Source organism: Heterocephalus glaber, unplaced genomic scaffold (genome assembly GCF_053883595.1).
Source record: "Heterocephalus glaber isolate CG9 unplaced genomic scaffold, H.glaber_assembly_v1.0 deba00001729, whole genome shotgun sequence".
Classification (NCBI taxonomy): Eukaryota; Metazoa; Chordata; class Mammalia; order Rodentia; family Bathyergidae; genus Heterocephalus; species Heterocephalus glaber.
This window is the reverse complement of record NW_028258440.1, coordinates 5,356,506-5,363,065: the sequence shown is the minus strand read 5'-3', so window position 1 is coordinate 5,363,065 and position 6,560 is coordinate 5,356,506. Positions and strand designations below refer to the sequence as shown.

The 6,560-nt window shown below is 43.7% G+C and overlaps 1 pseudogene; it reads right to left on the bottom strand.

The window, feature by feature from the left end:
• Nucleotides 1-5,308: 5,308 nt before the first annotated feature.
• Nucleotides 5,309-6,289, bottom strand: LOC101726581 (ubiquitin-like-conjugating enzyme ATG3 pseudogene; annotated as a pseudogene).
• Between the last annotated feature and the right edge of the window lie 271 nt (nt 6,290-6,560).

The following is a 6,560-nucleotide window of genomic DNA, read 5'->3' as shown; positions in this document are numbered from 1 at the left end:
CGGTACAGTACACCCTACAGTGCCCTTATGCCTGCAGCTCCTTGTGCAGCCATGCTAGCTGCCAGCGCCCTTGCTCTTTGCAACCTTTGTTTCATTGCTTTATTGTACCCCTTGCATGGATTCATGATGGTCCAATAGCCTGGGGTGCTTTCCCCACCATTCTCTATAGCTAAATTCTCCAAGTCAAGGTTCAAGTCTCACCTCCTTCTAGAAGCTTGGCCTCCTTTCTGACCACCTCAACTTTTTGATCCAGTCTGGATTTTTAAACCTGAATCTAAGCCAGGTGTCGTGGTGCATGCCTATCCCAGCACTTGGGAGGCTGAAGCAGGAGGATCTCTGTGAGTTCAAGGCCATCCCGGGCTACATAGTGAGTGTGAGGCCAGCCTGAACTACATAACAAGACCCTGCCTCAATAAATAAATAAATAAACCTGAATCTTGATGCTCTGCCCTCTCTTCTTGTTCTCTACTTGGTTCTTATAAGCTGTTTCCTTGGCCACACCGTGAGCTCCTTGAGCTCAGTTTCAACTAGAGAGAAATAAAGTCTTTCAAGTAAAACATGCGGCCAGCTGCCTTTTTCTTCCCATGATCTTTGATTCCTCCATATTGTCTCCTGGGTTTCTATCTTTGCTGCCACCAGTATCTCAGAGACCATTAGGTAAAAAGGAGATTCACATGTTTACCTTGATCTCTCCTTTTAATTTTTTTTATTCTTATCTTTCATTTGCCCAGGTAGGCAGAGGGCTAACTGGGATCTGAAAAACCTTAAACCACAGAAAATTCACCCTAAAACCACTCTGAGGCTTTTTTGGGAGGGTCTTTTCGAAGTATTTGTAGGAGGGGAAACAAAATACTGGGCATGTTAATGCCTGCCACACCACCTCTCTCCTTGCTTCCTTTATCTACTTCACCTCCTCTCCCCACATGTTCCCCCCAAAACAACCCATATACAGACACACATGCACATGAACATCCATATACACATACTCAGTTCCATCCCGGCACCAAGATTGAGGTGGGGAGTCCATTTTCTACATGGCAAATGCTGGGGACAAAGGGGTCACATTAATCTTTGAGCAGTGACAATACAGATCTAGGACCCCCCCAACACACCAGGCCAGGAGGAGTGAGAGAAGTAAGGCTTGCTGAGCCCACCCACCCCCCGCCCCACCCCCCACAAAGTTTAAACCCAGGAAGGTAGGGAGCAGTGTCCTAGACCTTAAAAGAGTCCCAGGCCAGCTAGGCATGGTGGCTCAAGCCTGTAATCCTAACACTCTGGGAGGCTGAGGCAGGAGGATTGCAATTTGGAGCCCAGCCTGGGCAATTTAGCAAGACACTGTCTCAAAAAATGGCTGACTATGTAGCTAAGTGTGAAGGCCCTGAGTTCAACCTTCAGTAGCACAAAAAGAAAAAAAAAGCCAAAATGCCCAGCCTTCTAGTGCCTGTCAGGAAGTGACTGCCTGGAAAGCACAAGGTCCTGGGTTCAATTTCCAATACTGAAAAACAAACAAACAAACTGTGCTGGGCATGTAGCTCAGTGGTGCCGGTCCTGCCTACCACCTATCAGTAAAGGAGCCAAAACTAAACTCTTGGTGCTATCCTGCCTCACAGTTGGGTCTGAAACTAGAAATACTTCAAGCCTGCCATAGGCAATTCTGTCTTATGCATTCTCACAAAGTCCTGCTCCCACCCCTAACCCCAACTACAAAACACAGGAGGAGCAGGAAGGCTCTTGGCATTCCATTGTACAGATAGGGGAACTGAGGCAATGAGGGATGACATGAGTGGTCCAGTTTTCCCTCAGGAAGGGAACTTCCTTTCCAGTTTTGGAGACCTCCTTATCCCTGGTGAGCCCCAGTCATCTCTCCTGAGCTTCCTAGCACTGAGGAGTTCTGCCAGAGCTGCTGAGACTGAAGCTAGAGATGAGAAGGCCTGTTCTTTTCTGTCACTCCAGTCCCGTTATGCAGGCATCACAGATCGAATCTTCTTTTCCCTCCATCTCTTCTGGCACGGGTCCAACAGTTCTCTCAACACTCTCTGCCCTGTGCCCCGCCCCTGCTTCCCAAAGGCCTTTCAAGAAGCTCCCAGATCTGGGCTGCTCCCTTCTCTCTGCCAACTCAGGGGATGTAGGAAAAGTAAGTCCTCTGAGCCCGGCCCTTCTGATCTAGCAGGCCGACAGCTCTCAGTATCCACATGGACTGGTCAGAGAGATTTTCTCAAGAGAAGCCAGGTTCTCCCCAAATTTGATGCTGGCTCAGAGCATCCTCTATTGGAGCTCTGCACTTGCCCTCACCCCTCTAATTAACAGGTGCCTGCTCACCTATAAGAAAATACCACCCTTGACCCTAAAAGGCGATTGTGTTGGTTCACCCATGTTCTGCCCAGTACTCATTTCAACCATAGGATTTGTATGATGGGGGCCCAGGGGTGGAGAAGGGGCTCATTGTGTGACACAGATCAGGAGTCAGACTGGTCAGGTTGGGGAGACTGGTCTGTTTAGGGTATGTTGTGGCCTGGATTAGAAGTCAGAGCAGGTGTCCTTCTTCGGGTCACCATATTCAAGGTGTCAGTCATAGGGCTGAGGATGTAGGTCAGTGACAGAGCATTTGCCTAGCATGGGCTGGGTTCAATCCTCAGCCCAGGGTGGGGTGGGGTGTCAGTCATGGTCCCTGTCAGGAACTGGGTTTAACTGAGACCCCTTGTTCTATGAGGCAGTGAATGGTCCCTGGAGTCAGCCTCAAGGGGTTTAGCTTCTAGTCCTGGCTTTGACACCAATGCTTTATTGATTGATTGATTGATTATTTTTTTATATATATATCAGGGATCGAACTCAGAACCTTGCGCTTTCAAGGCAGGCGCGACGTGACTGAGCTAAATCCCTGGCGACACCAAGACTTCAATATTTTCTGTGGTCATGAGCAAATCACTTCCCCTCTCTGATCTTCAGTGTCCTCATCTAAACACTGGAGAATCAGTCTTAGTCTCTAAGGTGCCATCTAGCTCTGAAAATACACTATTTTCCATCTATGAGCATATAATAAGAGCTATTCAACAAATTTCATGGAGTTACAGATAAGATGCTGTAAGAGAAAAGAACCTAGAAAAATGCAAAGTAGCAAAAAGAAATGAAAGACTATCTTCCTCCATTAAATATATAAAAGTATCACATGCTCATTGTACAAGTTTTGAAAATATAGGAAACCATAAAGATTATAAAACTCAGTTGTAAGCCAGACATGATGGTCCATGCCTGTGATCCCAGCATTCTGAGAGGATGAGGCAGGAAAACTAAAAGTTCAAGCCCTGCCTGGGCAACTTAATGACTTAGTGATACCTGTCTCAAAATTTAAAAATAAAATAAAAATGGGTTGGGAATGTAGCTCAGTGCAAAGGCCCTGGGTTCAATTCGCAGTGCTGAAAAAAATCAGTTGTAATCCTACCACAGAGCTGGGTGTGGTGGCACATGCCTGTAATCCTGACACTTGGGAGACTGAGCCAAGAGGATAGCAGGGAGGTCAAGGCCAGCCTAGACACAGCAAGACTAGATCTCAAAAAAATAAAAATCCTACCACATCGAGTTTACCACTGTTAACATTCCAGTATTTCATTTATATTTGAATGAAAGTAAATCATGCTGTACATGACTTTTATAACCTGCATTTTTCATATCATATAAAATATATATTGCATTTTTCAATGTCATTAAATATCCTTTGAAAACAAGATATTTTTTCTGTGTACTGGGGATTGATCCCAGGGCCTTCATACTGAGCTACATTGCCAGTGCTTTATTTGTTTATTTATTTTAATTTTTGAGACAGGGACTTGCAAGTTGCCCAGGCTGGGCTTGAACTTGCCAGCTCCTGCCTCAGGCTCCCAGAGTGCTGGGACGACAGGTGTGTGCTACCATGCCCTAGTGAAAACATGATTTTTAAGACTCCATATGTTCCCTTAATGAATGTGCCATAATTTATTTACCCTATCTTTTGCTGTGTTTTTTGAGGTACTGAGGATTGATCTCAGCACTTTTTATTTTGATTTTGAGACAAGGTCTTGCTAAGTTGCCCGACTCTAACTGCAATCCTCCTGCCTCAGTCTCCCAAGTAGCTGGGATTCAGGTGTGTGCCACCATGCCAGCCTCATTGGGTGCATAGGTTGTTTATCTTTTCCCCTTACTATAAATATAATTTCTTATTAACACCCTTTGTACATTTGTGATTTTAGAAACAACTAGATCCAAGGTATGTTTATTAAAATTTATCATGAGAGGCTGGAGGCATAGTTCAATTGTAAAGCTCTTACCTAGCATCTGTGAGGCCTTGGGTTTGATCCTCAGCACTTCAAAAAAAAACAAAGTATGACAAACATATGCAAAAATAAATACAGTGGTACCTTAAGCTCTCAAACTTAATTCTTTATTTTTTTAAAATTTTATTTCATTTTTATTTTTTGGTACCGGGGATTGAACTCGGGTCCTTGCACTTTCAGGGCAGGCAGCGGAACCACTGAGCTAAATCCCTGGCCCACAAACTTAATTCTTTCCATGATTCTGGTCACAAACTGAACTGCACGAGAACCAAGTCAAATTTCCCAACAAGATCAACATTGAACCTAACCATTGAATTTGGTTCAGTTCTCGTCCAACTTGGTTCAGGACCAGAATCGTGGAAAGAATTAAGTTTGTGAACTGAGGCACCACTGTAGTTAAATCAACCCCCATCTTGTTTCATCTATATTCTCACTCATTTGCCCCTGCCAGTAGATTTTTTTTTATGCTGGGGATTGAACCTGGGACCTTGTGCATGCTAAGCATTTGCTCTACCCCTAAACTATAACCCCCACCTCCATAATGAATTATTATTATTATTATTATTTTTTTTTGGTACCGGGGATTGAACTTGGGTCCTTGCACTTGCGAAGCAGGCTGCGAAACCACTGAGCTAAATCCCCAGCCCTGAATTATTTTTTAATGAGATCCTGGGCACCCTTATAATTCTGCATACACATTTTAACATGTATAATCCCATTATATAAAATTCTAGAAAAGGCAAACAAAAACATAGTGATGGAAGACAGATCAATGGTTGTCTGGGGATAGAGCCAGAGGAAGAGATAAACCATCAAGGGGCATGAGCAGTTTTGGGGGTGATGGATAGGTTCTGTATCTTTTTTTTTTTAGTACTGGAACATTTTTTATTTAATGCATAAACATATAACTCCCTTTATTAGAGAAATTGTACATATTGGTAAATATGGTCAATGGTCACATCTATGGGTTAATTCTTTAAAAATCAGAATCAATAATTAAGATAGATTCTACATTCTCTTTGTTACATTGTGAAGTGTCTTGTGTAGTCATATTCTATTGTTGGAATGACAGCTTGTACAAATTTCAAAAAAATTAGCAGATACATATGAACACCAAGCTCTCCCCTTCCTTCTTCAACTGTCTCAATGATTTTCTTTATCACGTCAGCATGCCTGCATGGGTGAACGGAACACATGGGAGATGGTGGGAGATGAGGGTGATTTTCAGTGGTCACTGTTTTCTTCACATGATCTTGACTGATGTCTTCATATACGTGCTCAACTCTTAAAGGTTGCCGTTGCTCATCATAGCCAAACAACCATAGTCGTGGTGTCTGGTAATATTTATCATAAGTGATGTATAAGTCATAAGTTCTGGTCTGTAAAATAGCATCTTCACCTCCTGCATCAGTTTTAGCTTTACAAGCTTCTACTATTTTCCTTGTATCTATAGTAGCCTCATCTGTTTCCAAAAATCCACTTTCTTCATATCCTTCCATGTCTGCAGCTTCTCCTTCATCTTCCTCTTCTTCCTCTTCACAGAGTGCTGAGCAATCTTGGAGTTTTATACTGTCCTTGTTTTCCAATGTAATCTCCTTAACTGCTGCAGTTATTCCTGCAATACCTGTGTTGTGATATGTATCTACCCATCCCCCATCACCATCATCTTCTTCAATGATAGCTTTCAATTCATCTGAATATTCCATCTGTTTGCAATGTTTGTAGCGTGGCACATTTTTGGTTACCAAAAATTGTTTGCCTGTTGGTAGGTATGCTTTCACTTTTAATTCTTCCCCTGTAGACCATTGCCATGTTGGGCAGTGGTGGACTAAGTGATCTCCAGCTGCCACAAACTCTTCTGGGGTGATTACTCCTGTTTCCTTAAATTTTGATTCCTTCAGGACTGGGGTCAGGTACTCAGCCACTTCCAGTGCCTTTCCCTTCACTGTGTTAATCATATTCTGCATCCTGGGGCCAGAGCAGCAGCCAGCCCCAAGATACTGTGGGGAGGGCAGCGGAGAGGGACCGGTGAGTCAAGAAGTGTCCCCTATGCTAGGTTCTGTATCTTGATTGTTATTTCAAGAGTTGAATTGAATGATTTTTTGTTTGTTTGTTTGTTTTGGTACCGGGGATCGAACTCAGGACCTTGCGCATGAGAGGCAGGCGCGGTGCCACTGAGCTAAATCCCCGGCCCTGAATTGTACGATTTAAATGGACTAAGCTGACTGAAGATATAGTGCAGTGGTAGAGGCT